The 16,520-nt window shown below is 41.7% G+C and overlaps 1 protein-coding gene and 1 long non-coding RNA gene across 2 annotated transcripts in view; one reads left to right on the top strand and one right to left on the bottom strand.

Annotated features, from left to right (window-relative positions):
- Window positions 1-3,301, bottom strand: part of LIMD2 (LIM domain containing 2) — a 50,529-nt gene extending 47,228 nt beyond the window's left edge. Inside the window, exon 1 of the mRNA XM_033918621.1 lies at window positions 2,957-3,301. The gene's annotated coding sequence lies outside the window, so the exon portion shown is untranslated. The remainder of the gene's footprint in view (window positions 1-2,956) is intronic.
- LOC117347536 overlaps window positions 1-16,520 on the top strand; it is a 72,307-nt gene that overhangs the window by 51,813 nt on the left and 3,974 nt on the right. The window lies entirely within an intron of this gene.

Below are 16,520 nucleotides of genomic sequence, written 5' to 3' on the forward strand. Positions count from 1 at the left end.
CCCTGTATACCGTGCCAAAAAGGCTGTGGAAGTCTTCACACAAATCATCTTGTGCTCATCAATCAGCATCCTAGGCACAACTTGCAATACTTGAGAACCTGTGTGACAATGGTATGTGCGGATCCGATACTGACATCTAATTCACTGTCCAGAACTTAAAAAAAAAATGCACCTGTTTTCACGAATAATGGCATCAGCATGACCCACCTTCTCATTAGCAAGGGCCATGGGATGACCGGAGTGTTCCTCATCAGGGATTGATGTTCGCCCATTTTTAAACGTATCTACTTCACTCGCCAATGCAGGCACCTCCATATTGTTGCAGCATTCTTCTATGAATGTCACAAGGTTTCACACCCTCTGACCAGAAAAATCTCACTGCTCCTCTACTGTGTAAACAGCTAAAGGTGCTGCCATTTTGTATATGGTGCCCTACCAATTAAGCACGCCATGCCATCTATTAGGCAGTGTCAACACTTCCTGTATCTTCCCTGCTGGTACTTTTTGAAACACCCTTGTATGCAGTTTGTTTTTGTATTCCATTATATATGTAATGTTGTGATCCGCCTAGTATGAAGGTGGAATATAAATAATAAACTATAAACTAAATACATTATTCATAGGAATTCAAAAGAAATACTAAATACCACAAAGGCCCTTCAGACACGGTCTTGAGCTCAACCCTTTTCAAAACTCAAACTGCTGGATTTTGAAAACCTATCCAGACACCTGGACAATCCTCTAAAAAGAGGACATGTCCAGGTAAATCCGGACATTTGGAACCCTACATTTTACACAAGGATTTGCTACCCATGTAGAGTTCTGTCCACTGAATGAGACTTATAGCAATATCCAGATGGACTGACGTTATCTCTTGTTTAAGAGACTTAGGGCTCCTTTTATCAAAATGCGCTACGGGGATTAGCGCGTTGGACCTTTCATCACGTGCTAACCCCTGTGGCTCACCAAAAAACTAATGCCTCGTCAATGGAGGCGTAAGCAACTAGTGCGGCAGGCGGTTGAGTGCGCGGTATTGAGTGCTTGATAAAAGGAGCCCTTAGATGAGAGAGTGAAGTATGTTTGTGCATGAAAGAGCAGTGGGACTTTGGTGTGATTGTATGTGATTATCGTAAGGTGGCCAAACAGGTAGAAAAGGTGATGGCAAAAGCTTACAGCACGCATAGGGAAAGGAATGGCCCGCAGGAGAAAAGAGGTAACGATGCCCCTGTATAAGATTCTGGTGAGACCTCATTTAGAATATTGTGTAAAGTTCTGGAGACCACACAAGATGGAGTTGGTCCAGAGGAAGGCTACTAAAATGATAAGTCATAAAGCGACTTAAACATCTCCGTTTAGAAGAAAGGCAAGAGGGGCGATACGATAGAGTAGTTTAAATCAAAAAATTAAAAATGTTATTAGCCAAGTGGTGGAAGTACCCACTGAAAAAAACATTTACTTCAAGTGGAGAAAAAGCCTCAACCTTATTTAATATTTAGACGGCAATTAAACAATTGCCATACTTAGCACAGACCAAAGGTCCATCAAGCCCAGTATGCTATTTCCAACAGTGGCCAACCCAGATCCCAAGTAGTAAAACAGATTTTATGCCGCTCATCCTAGCAATAAGCAGTGGATAAGTGAGTAATCAAATTTTAAATAAACTATGAAAAAAACAAAACTATGATTTCCCCAAGCCATCTCAATAATGGCCTATGGACTTCTCTTTTAGGAAATTATTCAAACCTTTTTTAAACCCCTCTAAGCTAACTGATTTCACCACATTCTCTGGCAACGAATTCCAGAGTTTAATTTCATGTGTGAAGAAATATTTTCTTCGGTTTGCACTATGATGCAAGAAGCTAAAATTTTGATTTTAATATAGTTTCAGACATCACTGATGCAAGGTCGGCATTAGGGAAAGACAAAGTAGTGGAAGAATAAAGGATAAGGAGATGTTAGGCCATGAGGGTGATAGAGATAGGAGATGCTGGGTTACAAGAATTGAAAGAGGGGATATACTGGAAATTCTGGAATCAAGTGGGAGAGATGGTTGTGTGGCAAGGAGAAGAATGAGAGGAGGATAGTAAATACAGAGGCAGAAATGTGGTAATGAGTAGATGAAAGATAGAAGGGAATAGGAGGATGGGGAATATGTGAGATGGGAAAGCTAAAGCGTGAGAAAGAGAGATGCAAAATTGGTAGGTAGATGAAAAAGGAAAAGGGTGAAATTTGAGTGGATGGAGATGCAGAAAAGAAAAAAAGCAGGAAGAGCTAAAAAGGAAAGATCAGTATTTCAGACAGGTGTAGAGGGGGAATGAAAAAGACAGGAGAGAGGAAAAAAAGACATGGACAGCATGGGTAGGGAATTATCAGAAGACAAAATGAGATCAACGTGATGGAAAAATAACATGTCCAGACAACAAAGGTAGAAGAAAGTGGAATATGTTCGATTTTTGTATTGTGTTCAGTGGTTTACCAGACAGTTGAGGGTGGGCAGTGGCCCCGAGTCCAAACTTTCTTTCCTGCTCCCAATTTTGGGATGCCAAAGCCCTTTCATCCAGTCTGGCAGCCAGGAGGTAGTGTTCAAGTGTCAGGGCAGCAAGGAAGGGGGACCTGGACCTGTTCAGTACAAAAAGGAAGTGCATAGCTGCTGGGTCCTAATCCTGGCTGAGTTTAATTTTCCAGGGATCCCATTTCTTCTACTATTTGTGATCCCTTCATCTGTGTTTGATGATTTTAAGTTGTTTTATGTGTGGTAGAAATGGGGGGGGGGGAGGCAGGTCCCCCTCCTTTTTTTCGGCCCTGCACTGCTGAAGCCTTGATCAGCCTCCCCCACCCTGTTCAAAATCTTGAATTCTATTTCGGCCATTGTTGTACCGCTGCAAATCGGGCTTTTTGCTCTCGACGTGAATGGCCGTCCCTCCCTTCCCCCCTCCAGCCCAGAGGCTGCACTCACCGTACGATGCTCTCGGTGGCCGAAAGGACCGAAGCCAGATGCCGCTTTGTGGCGGTGGCCGCAGCTTCCTGTGTGTTGCGCTGCCACCTCCACCTCCTCACACCATGCACATCCTCCCTTTGAGCAGCTCCCTCCACATCCGCTTTGCCTCCCGCCTCCTCTGCTTTCTCCTTCACCCCCTGCCGGTCCCCTCCTTTTTGGCTCAGATCTATATTTCTCTCCGTGTTCCTGTTCTGCCCATCAAAATCACGATTCATTTGTATATTCACAGATCTGAGCTACTGAAAAATGGAGCCCCCTAACACCTTGGTTTAACAACATGCTCAGATTTCATCAAAACATGGTTCACCAGTCTATAGGTTAAAAAACAAACAAACAAAAAGCTTCTGCTAGGTATTTAACCCACTACAACTCTGAAAGCCTCCTGCAGGGACTAAAATCAGAGCACTTTCAGCACGCCTGTGTAATGGGTCTCACCCCCTTCAGGGTGGCTCTTCTAGGTCCAGGGCCCAACCTGGCTGGAGTCCCCTGAAGGTGGTCCCTCATTTGGTTAGCGCTCATTGGCTCCACCTGGAGAAAAGAAGTGTTAGTGGGTGGGTTCACCCTCTTCTCCCTCCCCCTCCCAAGGAAAAGTCCCAAAAAGCCACTGTGAACAAGGTTCCCTAATAAACTGATTTATTTGAACTATGTATATAGGCCTAATCAATAAACAAAATGTCAGGAATAGATTGTAACAATTCCAATACTTCCACACTTAAAACCAACCCTAGTACAGATAAATTAACAGCGTTTGTATACTATTCAGATATTCAAACCCTTTGTGCCTGGACCTTTAAGCCCTTGGGCCAATCAAAGACAGACTCCTCACTGCCAAATGCCAGGATGCACTGGGAAGGGACAGGCCTGCCATTTTGTAAGAGGCATCCCTCCAGACAGACTTTGACAATAAGGTAGGGGGGAGGGTACTCATGGGCATGGGGGGAGTTAGTGGGGTTGGGTGCTGGCGGGACAGAGTGGACCTCCCTCCTACTGTCGGGGAGGGGGAACACTAATGTCAGTGGGCATCTCTTCCCGCTGCGAGGGGAGGGTTAGTAGCAATGTCAGGGAATTGTGCGATGCAGCGGAAGAGAGTGGGCATCTCTCCCACTGCCACTGGTGGGTGCTGTAGGTAGCACAAGCACAGCGGGAGAGAGTGGACATCTCTCCTGCCAATCTTCAATTTTTTGTTGAGTTTTTAAAAAATTTGCATTGGGTGGGGGGAGGTCTGAGCTGTCAAACCTTACTTTCCTGTCAGTGCCTGAACCAATCAGTACTCAGGCACTGATCAGAAAGTAAGGCTATGATAGCTCAGACCTGTCGGCAAATTATGGCTGCAAACATGGCACAATGAGGTTAGTGAATCACTCAGCAATAATAGAGAATCACTCAGAATGTTCATTTTAATATTAATAATAATAATAATAACTTTATTCTTATATACCTGACCTCCTTACATTTCCATGGCAGAATCAGAGACTGCTAAGAAACTCAGAAAAGATCATGGTAAGCCGTTTTGATAATCCGTTGCTAAAATGCATACTAATCCAGCTGGAACTGGTTTAGTAAGCATGTTAAAGGCATGTTTACGTTTTAAGAATCTTCCCCTAGGTAGACATAGCTTCTTCCCTTTCCAATCCAGCCTTGCCCAGTCCCCAAGTTCTCACCCAATCCATGGAAGCTCTTCGGGGTATTTTTATTTATAAATATATTCAATTTTCTATACCATTCTCCCAGGGAAGCTCAGAACGGTTTACATTAATTTATTCAAGTAGGTGGGTGCTGTTCTTCCTGACTGGTGGGCTTGCTCCTGTGGCAGCCTCTTGGTGGTTATCCCCTAGTTCTGAGAGCCTTGGCCCTCCCAAGATCACTCCTCCGCTGCTAGTCTCCGGTATCCTTTTCCTCCTTCAAGAAGAGCCTCTGGGGTAGCCTGCTGTGGTCCTGGTTACCAGCCTTCAACAGGGCTCGGTGATCACCAGTAACAGGGCGCCCTCTAGAGAGCTGCCGCTGCTCTTCTTAGCCTTCAGGCACTGACACACAAAACCATCATCCACCTCTCAGAATTGCAATATCTTGCAGCCAGAATACATAGCCATACTCCTTCACATGCCCTATGCTCAAGCCAAGAGTCTCTACTTCAAATACCCTCCTTTAAAGACATCACAAGGGCAAGAATGTTCTCTGTAATGGCTCCAACGTGGTGGAATGCCCTACCAAAAGAACTAAAGCTAGAAAAGGAAACAAAAAAATTAAAGAAAGGGATAAAGACTATCCTTTTCTCAGACTACTTCAACTGAAACTGAGCTGACAGAGGGAGAAAGCTACTAGAGGAAAACAGCAGGCTCCCACCCTCTCATTAGAATACGATAGGAGATCTTCCAGATCTCTTTAAGATATGATGAATATAATAACAGTTCTAAAATAACTTAAGATGAGAGTAACTAGAATTATCTAGGAGGTGTGTAAGTAGAGCAAATATGGTACACATTGCTAGAGCAATTAGGATGCATGTAATTATAGTTTACTTAATTAATGGTTAACCTATTTATTGTTGTAGTTAGGTGCCATTAACTTGTGCTCGAGTCCTAGCGACTTGATGAATTGCGGATCTAAAAAGAAATCAGTTTTGTACTAGTCCAGAAAGGTCCTCCAGCGTTCACCATGTCCAACCATCTGATTGCAGGTCACCCATTTCGACTGGTTCCTTCGATCTTCTCAAACATGATGTCCTTCTAAAGTGATCTCTGTCTCTTCTGATGGTGTGACCAAAATAAGACAGTTATAACTTCATCATTAGGGCTTTGAGTGACATAGCTGATTTGATCTCTTCCAGAATCGATTTGTTTGTTCTTCTGGCAGTCCACAGCATGCCTAAAATCCTCCAGCACCAAAGCTCAAATGAGTCAATCTTCTTTCTGTCCTTAGTGTCCAGCTTTTGCATCCTTAACTGACCACTGAGAAAATGAGTGCATTGACAAGTCGAATCTTTGTTTGGAGTATTACCTCCTTGCCTTTGAATAGTTTATTGAGAGCCTTCATTAAAGAGCAACCAAGTACTATTCTGCAGAGTATTTCCTCCCTGCTAGTTGCTTCTTTGTTTACAAAAGAGCCCAGGAGATTGAACATAAGAACATAAGCAATGCCTCCACTGGGTCAGACCTGAAGTCCATCGTGCCTAGCAGTCAATTTTTCCCAGATCGAACATATTTTTTTGCAAAGCTCTTTAGGTTATTTGCCACACTTTCAGCCACCTTTTATTGATTCTTCTTTTCTGGGATGGGGTAAGCATGGGCTATACACCATAGGACAACTTTGGGAGGAGGAGAGGGTGCTTCCTTTTCAAACTTTACAGAAGGAATGTGGTCTCCCGGAGAGTGATTCTTTTCGTTATACCCAGCTATGTACTTTTTTTAACCATCATTAGTCAAAGGAATTGATCTTGGCTGAAACACACTTAGAACAGGCATTACAGTGTTCTCCCCAGAAATTTATCCAGCCGGGTGGTACGAAAAAGTAGCCGGGTGGGGTGGGACGGGGAAATTTGGTGGCGGGAAAAATTAAATGTGCACTATTTTAATTAATTAATTATTATTATTTTCCAATGCTCAATATGATTTCCTTTAAGGTTTGACACTTAGGCAGTGTTCCAGTAGCATTTAAGCCACCCTTGAAAAAAAGTAATGCAGATCCTCTTATTCCAAATAACTACCGGCCAGTATCAAACCTTCCATTTCTTTCAAAACTACCGTACTTGAGAGTGGTAGTCAACCAACTTCAAACCACTCAACCAACTTCAAACTCATGTTGAATCTAATGAACAGAGACAGTAGTTCTTGCCTTAGGGCTCCTTATACAAAGCTGCAATAGCAATTCTGCCACAGCAAATGCACTGAAGCCCATAAGAATTGAACGGACGTGCATTTGCCATGGGAGAATTGCTACTATAGCTTTGTAAAAGGGGCCCTTATTGCGTGAATTCCATAGTCATCTAGACCAGTGTTTCTCAACTTCTTCAAGCCAAGTACCCCCTAAGTCTAACAAATACCAACCACGTACTCCAGCCCAAGATCCACCCCTGACCCCCACCCCCATTATAATAGTACTTGTAATGCAATTTTTTTCCATTCATTTTTCATGTACACACAATATAATCTTATTAATTCATAATGATAACTACAAAATTAAAAAAAAACAACACAAAGCACACTATGCAGAGAAAATGTTAATTATCATTTATATTTGTTTTATTTTTCAAAGAGGTCAAGGTAGATGCCTTTAAAATATGCAATGACAGCAGATTATAAATTCTCAAAACTGACACATTTTGATCACGAAATTGAAAATAAGATGATGTTAGAAGAAATACAAGTAATTTTTACAATGTTTAAATGATGTAATATTGTGTTCTTGATGTAAGTTGGAAAAATGAATAAAGAATTTGAAAAAAAAAAGAAAATAATTTTTCCTACCTTTGCTGTCTGGTGATTTAATTAGTTTCTGGGAGGAATTCCTTCTGACTGTACATTCCCTTCCCCCAACCAGCATCTCTCTCTGTCCCTCCATGAGTCCAACTTTTCTTCCTCTCTCCACCACTCCTATTGGTAACATGTCTCCCTATCTCTCCCTCCTCTATTATGATCTTGCATCTCTCTGTTCTTCCTCAGGGTCTTTCTCCCTCTGTCTCTTCTGTCTGCACCTCCCATAGTCCAACATCTGCCTCCTGTCTTTCCCCCTTGGTCCAGGCCTATCTCTCTCTGTCTTTCTTTTGCTTACAACATCCCCCCCCTCCATGTCTAGCATTTCTTCTCCTTTCTCTACCTCTCTCTCTCTCTCTCTTCCTTCCTCCCTCCCTGGTCCATCTCTCTGCAGTCTCTCTCTCTCTTTCCTCCCTCTATACTCCCCTAAGTCCAACATCTGCTCCCCTCTCTTCTGCCCCTTTGTTTCAGGTTTCTCCCTCTCTCTATCTTCCTTCTAACATATTGAGTCCTCCCACCTTTGATCCAGGTCTTTCTGTCTCTCTCACTCTGTCTTCCCCTCTCCAGGTCCTGGCATCTCTCTCTCCTTGGTTCAGGGTGTTTCCCCTATCTATCCCCTCTAGTCCAGCATCTGCCCTGTCTTCCCCCTCCCTTTTGGTTCAAGTCTGCTTTCCCGTCCCTCCTCAAGGTCTTTTTCTGTCTCTCCCTCCCAGATCCAGTGTCTCTATGGCAATTCCAATTCCGCTGGGGCCCTCGCAATGGGCGGGGCCTTACCTCAGCTGCTTCCCACACCCAGCGAGAGAGGTCATCTTCCACACTGTGACAGCCACTTATCGAGGACCAATCTTTAAAGCTAATTAAGGCAGCCTGCAGAGCGAACCTAGTAGGCTGTCATTGGCCTCTGCAGCACGTTAAGAACATAAGAATAGCCTTACTGGGTCAGACCAATGGTCTATCAAACCCAGTAGCCCATTCTCATGGTGGCCAATCCAGGTCACGGTACCTGGCCAAAACCCAGGGGCAGGACCGCGGCAAAGGGAATGTGCTGTGGAGACCAACGGCAGCCTGCTAGGTTAACTCTGCAGGCTGCCTTAATTAGCTTTAAAGGTAAGACAGTGAAACTAAGGGGGAATCTGGAGGACGCTGAGGGGGAAGCGCCCGGCTAAAAGGCGCTAGGGAGAACACTGCTCTTCGTTGGGCTGAAAACGTTTCAGCAGCACATTGTAGTTGCAAATGAAGGGTCATGGGGGCACTAGCAAAGCTGAAAAGCATACATGAGGAAACAGACTCACAAAATTATCCTAATGATTTTAGTCTGCAATTATTTATGAAAACCGATCAATTGTATATTCTTCACAGCAGTACTTGTTTTTCAATGCATATTATTCTCATTTACAAAATTCTACCTGTCCATTATTCTGAAAATGTCCCTTCTGAAATTCTTTGTTTCTAAAAGTTATGAAATGAAGAGTAAAGTGCATTTCCTAACCACCTTGTACAATTGTTAACCTGCTAAATTCGTCCCTCACTCACCCCTACCTGCTTAAGTATTTGATATCAATCTGGGATGACAACATAGGAAGAAAGAAAACCCAATACACAGCACAAATGAATCAGAAAAGGAAAGTTATTTTTGTTTGAACACTGTAAAATTGTGTTAAAGTAAAACGAATCCTATTGATAGTTCAATTAGCAAACTAAGTTCCCATCAATTTTGAGTAATTTAGATTTATATCCAGCTAGAATGCATCCAGACCTAATTCCAACTTGATTGCACAGAGATTAACAGTGCACCTGAAAGATTTGGAAGGAAAAGGCCAGTAAAATAAAAATCTAAAATGAGAACTCGTATTTTTCCATTGCCATAGGCACCAAACGGGATACAATTGTTAGTAACTAGGCCCCTCCTGTTACCCTCTTCCTTCTGAAAGGTCAGATTAGTTTAAGCTAGTTTACATTTTAGGTATTGCCTTTCCCCTCAGTAGCCAAACTGCCTAGCACGTCCACAACTCCTCTGCTAATTCCCCTTTCTGCAGAAAAGAAGCCTGGATTTTGGCAATGCACTGTGAGAAAGGAAAAGCAGTGAGAACACACAACCCCCACAAGCTGATAAGTACTCAGGGAAGCTTGCAGCGTGCAGCATTGCTCTCCGCCCCCACCGTGCCCACAAAATCAACCCAATGAACACAGGGTAGCACAATTATCCTTTCAACGCGGGCTAAGCTATTTATTTAGCCTCTCTATGCTTGCAGTTTGCCCATCATGCCATCCCTCGAGGTGGCCCACCCGTTTGGAGTGCCAATGCATGGATTGTGTTGGTTGCTGCCGCACCCCTCCAGCATTAATTACATGCACTCACCTTGTGCAGCTTCAACATGGCCCCTGGAATGTTTGCCCAACTCCAGGCACTGGTAGCAGAAGGTACATGCTGTGGTTCTCCAGCTCGTGGGCCATGCAGGTGGCGATCTTGTGGGGGCTCAGCCTGCAGCTCAACTGGCCCTGAGCAGGGGTCACCAGATGGTGCTTAGCCAGGGGCCCGCAAGGCAGGTGGCAGGGCTCGCAGTAGAAGACATCGCACACTTACAAGTAAAGCTTAATCCGGTATAAATTGGTCTTCTTTTCTTTACAGCTCTAATACTATTGCATTAATTTGTTTTCATCCAAAAAGGTTCAAAGCTGCTCTGGCCCAACAAATACATATTTTATCTGACATTTACATGGATAGGATAACAAGAAATTTGCTCCCATTTTTACAGCTTCTTCCCTCATAACTAGAAACAACTTTCTGTGGTCCTGTGTTATTTTAGTAACATCTGGGAAAATTCTAAATTTTTGTCCCATAAAAAGTCTATGGGGAAATCGAAAAAAGGCCTTCATAATTAAATTCAGGTCCTTCTCAAAAACCAGTAAAATAACCAATGTTCCTCGGTATTCGAATTCCTCCTGAAAATTTTCTAAGAAGATGCACAAGTTATACAGCACAGACAGTTGAACAGCAGATCTTCAGAGCCCTATGCAAGTGTTCCCCTGATAGTCATAACAGCATGAACATAATACAGATAACTGTAAAGCAGATTTTCAGCAGAGTCTCATGTGACCATCACACATATAGAAGTTGTAAGAATGTGATACACAAGTATGACAAATGAAATGATACATGTAGAGAATGAATGGAATAGGTAGCTGAAGGCAGTAGAGAGGGTGCTGCAGGGCAGGAATGAGGTGCATTGGCAGAGGGATCTCTTTGTCTGTGTGAGGCTCTCAGAACTGGAACAGCAGAGCAGAAAGGAGGTGCATTGGCAGAGCAAGTATACTAGAATAGGAGGAGATGCTTTGGAAGAACTCTGTGTGTGTAACAGAGGGCGATGTTGCGGGGCAGGAGCGAGGTCCATTAATAGAACTCTGGGTTGGGGGCAGGGGTAGGCTCCATTCACATCTCACTTGCCCCTAAGCTGATTTTTGGCTGCCTTCTCTTCCTGCTCTAATCTTTATTCCTCCCAGCATGATATGAGCTCCCCCTCCTATTAGAGCTTTTTATCTGTTTTCATCAGTTTCTGGAGCTAGTGGACTCTGTGAGACTCTGGAGTCCTGTACAGTTCAGTTATTTATTCTGAACTTATTTGTAATAGAGGTCAAAGAGGTTCACAAATTAAAATTCTAAAACCAAATAAAGGGGGTGGGGAACCCCCTCCAATTAACCATAGTTCAGGTTAAAGCCTGTGCAGAAGAAAGCAGATGTAGCTCCCTCTTTAAAGTCATGGCAAAAGACATCTCTAGGCACAGATCACCCATCGGAAATCCATTCCTGGCCGTTGCCCAGAGTCACTGCTGTCAGACAGAGGAGGACTATCACTGTGGAATGAGAGCTGTACCAAAAGACCTGAGATGGAACTTCAAGTCTTCCCACTTTTCATATAAAAAAAGCTGAGTTATCGATGTGAGCTATGCAGTCCTTTGCAGATAAAATGCTTTTATCAAGTGGAATTTATATTTCCTCTATCACACACACAAATCTCAATGACTTGGGGCCTCTTCTATCAAACTGCACTAGCAGTTTTTAGCGCAGAGAGCCACGCTAAATGGCCTGTGCTGTTCCCGACGCTCATAGGAACTCTATGGCCTCCTTTTACAAAACTGTGATAACAGTTTCTAGCATGGGGAGCCGCGCTGAATGGCCCATGCTGCTCCCGACACTCATAGAGTTCATATGAGTGTTGGGAGCAGTGCAGGCCATTCAGCGCAGCTCACCGCACTACAAACTGCTAGTGCAGTTTAATAGAAGAGAGGGTTAGTGTGTGCAAGGCAATACAGAAAACACCCACATCTACATAGCAAAATACAAAAATCAAGTTGTAGACAAATTGTGGGTGAGAAAATAAAATAAGCTGAAACTACTGGAAAGATACCTATATGTGTAATAGGAAATACTGGATAATAATGTAGTATATATCGCCATCTAGTGGAAATAGTGAAAAAGACAATGAATGATGAATTGACTAAAGTAAAAGATATTCCAAATAATGTGGTAATAGCGCCATCTAGTGGAAGGAATAAAAAAAAGCAACGAATGGACTGCAAAGTGAAAAGAGATGTTTAAAAATAAATGTTTAAAAAAGTAATACTGTATATAATATTTTTTAAAGTCTCAGTATTCAGACAGAAAAGGTGAAGGGCATCAAGCTCATGACTCTGTTCTTGTCGACGTTGCCTCACCTTAAAAACAAATACAATCAAACTTTATGACACAGTTAATGATGCAACCAGTTTGGAATGGAACCAAAAGAGGTCAGTGTGAAAAAGGAACTGCGCATGCCCGAAGACCTTAAAAAATCCCCAAGGGCTTCCCTTTCAAAGCTGCAGTAGGGAGTCCCCCGTGAGAAATGCACCAAAGCCCCTAGGGACATGCACAGAAAAGAATTGGCCCTATAGAAGAGTGGGTAAGTCATCATATATCACAACAGAAGATCCAGACAACACATAGTATGACAAAATATGCAAATAAGTCAAGTGGAGAAAGCATCGAAAAGTACAAACCATATGATGAACAGAAGGTGAAATGCGATGTGGCTATATAGTGAGTGCAAGTCAATACAGAAAACACCCATAAATACATAGCAAAATAAAATAAAAATCAACCTGTAGATAAATCGTGGGCGAGAAAATAAACATACAATTTAAATAAGCTGAAATCCACTTTTTTTGATTGGCAATAAACCAATATATTGGCCTACCTGGGCCCAAAAAGGGATTTGGTCCTTAGCAGATATTTGTACGCCTTCTTTACAACTTTTGACCTTCGCAGAGCTACAAAACAATTTTGCTCTCCCTGCCTCATCTTTTTTTCAATGGTTACAACTGACTAGTGTAATCAAAAAATCAAATGTTCTACGTACCACTATTTTGGGGGTTCCGTCCCTGATTTCCCTATGTCCTAAACTACTCTCTACTGGGCACCTGGCATCACAAATATATAAATTGTTTCTCACATCCCACGTTACTACTGATGCCTCCCTACGTAGATCTTGGGATCTTGATCTAGGATTTCCTATAAATGATAGGCAATGGACAATCCTTTGGTCTAAAATTATTCGAACGATTCCTTCTGCCAACTCTATTCAGTCTTTATATTTTCTGCACCATAGGACTGTTTGGACTCCTCAAAAATTGCATGTGGCTGGTCTTGCTCCCTCAAATAAATGTTGGAATTGTAAATCATTACCAGGTACCTTGCTACATATGATATTTGAATGTTCCTCATTAAAACGATTTTGGACAGATGTCTGGTCCATTTTCCAATTAATATTCCAATTACATTCTGATTTATCTTCAGATATCATAATACTATAATCAGAGGCTCCCTCCATTACTATTTCTAGAGCTCAACATTCTTTGTTTGATACACTCCTTATTATTGCGTTAAGACTTATACTTTCTAACTGGAAATCTTTTGACTCGCTTTCTGTTCATTTTTGGTTCCAATCAGTCTTATTACAACATAAACGCGAGTTATTGATCTCCTCCGAAATGCCTCTTTCTGCTAATGTTCACACTAAATGGGCCGCTTTTACAGATTATTTGGACTCTCTTTGAGAACTCAATACATCTGAGTATATTACTGCTCTCTGTTTCCACTTTCTTTCTCTTTTCTTCCTTCTCTTCTTTTTCTCTTTGGCCTCTGGGGGATCTCTCTTTTTCCTTCCCCCCTTTTTCCCTTTTTTCTTTCCCCTGATTTAAGATCCTCTTCCCCCCCTTCGACTTTTTCTTTATCACTCTCTCCTCTCCCTTTCTTTCCTCTTCCCCTTTTTTATCACTCTCCTCCCCTATCTCTTTTTGATTATCACAAGAATCCAATGACAATATTATTGTGATATATATACACATAATTTTTTCCTTTATATATATTTCTAGAATTCTTTTGTCTTGATTATGGTAACCATTTATTGTTGACCTGTTTTGTTTATTTTTTATTTCTGTATTTTTGAAAATCTTCAATAAATTTTCAAGAAAAAAAAAAAAAAAAAAATAAGCTGAAACTGATGGGGAAAATATATGTATATCTGGTGGAGTTGGAAAGAAAAGACAATGAATGATGAATGGGCTGCAAAGTAAAAGATACAGTATTTCAATTACAATGGCGCCATCTGGTGGAAACCATCACAAAGGACAACGAATGGGCTGCAAGTGACAAAAAGATGTATTAAATAAATAAATGTTTAAAACAGTTGTAATATGTAATGTTTAAAAAAGGCAATATAATAAATATCAGCATTCAGACCATAATAGTGAAGGGTTTTAAGCTGATAACAGTCTCTTTTCTTCCCTATATAAAATATTGTTGATGTTGCCTGGTCGCCATTCATACTTTAAAGGTGAGGCTTACTATTGCCCATACTAGAAACAGGAATCTATGTGAGATCTTGATGCCATCTATTTTACCTGGTTCAGACACTCAGCTACCTGCACACACTGGCCAATGAGCCTGCGGTTGCTGCTCTGTCTGCAAACATGTGGTATGCATTGATTCCTTCACAGATCCACATACTAATAAAGGTTTCAATATACATCATAATTTGTCCATGTGATAAATTATTCTATCCAAACTGCTATCGTAGTTTTTAGTGCAGGGAGCTAGTCCATTCATTGCCTTTTTTTTTTTTTTTACTTGTCCACCAGATGGCGCCATTGTAATTGAAATACTGTATCTTTTACTTTGCAGTCCATTCACATTCATTGTCTTTTTTTACTGTTTCCACCAGATGGAGATATTACTATTTCCTATCTGTTATACATATTTTTTTCCAGCAGTATCAGCTTATTTTAATTTTTTACTTTTTTGCCCACAATTTATCCACAAGCTGAATTTTTTTTATTTTGCTATGTATATGTGGGTGTTTACTGTATTGACTTGCACTCACTATATATCCACATGGCTTTTCTTGCTATTTACACATCACATTTTAGCATCTCTGTTCATCATATGATTTGTTCTTTTCGGTTTTCAATATTTACTCCTGTTTTAGCATACGTTGTATTTTCTGGCCCTTCATTTGTGATAGACGTCATTTTGGGTGCCTTTTATCAAGCAGCGTTACAGGTTTTTAACGCGGACCAGCACAGTAAATGCTCCAGCACTCATAGAATTTATGTGAGCAGCGGAGCACTTACCTCGCTGGCCCGCACTAAAAACCTCTGCACTGCTTACACATCACCATTGCCTCCTTGGGGATCTTCTCACAGAGCTACCATTTGAGTGTTTTAAAGGTGAGACACTGACTAGGGAGGAAGCACGTTATTCAAGGAAGACAGCCAGGCGCTCACCTAAATTAGCCGGGCGGAGCACCTGGCTAAAAGACGCTAGGGAGAACACTGCATTATATAAGGATGCTAGCAAGGGGGTTGTATCCTGAATTTATTTGGCTTTGGTGAATTCTGCTGATCCAATTTTAGTTTACAAACGTTGGGAAAAGGATCTTCAAGTTACTTTTACTGATCAGCAGTGGGATCGTAGTCTTTCTAGTTTGCTTAAGGTATCTGTTGATAGTTCTTTTTGAGAAAATGGACATGTTTTGCTGGTATTATACGCCGGCTCGTATTTGAGCATGGTTTTGCCTGGGTGATGGGGCTTGTTGGCAGGACTATGGTGCTCAGGGGGATATGTTTCATAATTGTATTGGCCTGCCCTAAAATTGGTGGCTTTTGGAAATTGGTATATGCCTTGGTGCTACAGATTACAGGTGCGCATTACCCAGGGTGTGCGGAACATTGTCTGTTGCATGTTCACCCGTCTGGGATTTGCACCTTGGCTCACCAGCTGGCCTCTCACATTTTTGTGGCAGCTCAGCTAGTGTTGGCCAGAGCATGGAAATCTACGCAGTACTACACTGATTGGATTTCATCTTTTTTTATGACCAAATTAACTGCCTTAAAGTCTGATCATCTGGTGTCCTTTTATAAGGTATGGGATCACTATATTACCTGGAAAGAAGCTCAACTATCCTCTTCTTGATGTTCATTTTCCTGATTTGCAGTTGTTTCTTTTTTTTCCTCTTCTCTCCTATTGTATTCTTCCTGTTGCTTGCTGTTTTGATATGTGGTCCTTGAACCTGTCTGGGGGTGGGGTTCTCTTTTGTTCAATTACATATATAGCAGCAGATGTCTTCTGGTTTATTGGTTGGTGGTGATTTTTTTCTATCAGTTTGATTGAATATTTTGTTCTGTATTTTTTTGCAATTATCTAAATAAAAATACTAAAAAAAAAAAAATTGGAGTGCTGATTTCTTCATTGTGTATTAAATGCCAAAGGGTAGAGAACTACTTTTTTTTTATGCAATGTGGAGTTGCTCCAAGGTACAATTTTGGGAAGAAATATGGCTTACATACTGGGTTCCAGAGTTCCACTGATACCTGTAGTATTGCTATTAGACACTATGAAACCTTCTGAGTTGAGGGAGAGGGGAAGGGCAAGTACTTACTATTCTGTAAATCGAGTTTGCTTGGGAAGAAATGTAAGCGCGGTTAACGTAGCTGGTTTTTAAAAAGGTTTGGACATGTTC

This window comes from Geotrypetes seraphini, chromosome 13, assembly GCF_902459505.1.
Source record: "Geotrypetes seraphini chromosome 13, aGeoSer1.1, whole genome shotgun sequence".
NCBI classification, from domain to species: domain Eukaryota; kingdom Metazoa; phylum Chordata; class Amphibia; order Gymnophiona; family Dermophiidae; genus Geotrypetes; species Geotrypetes seraphini.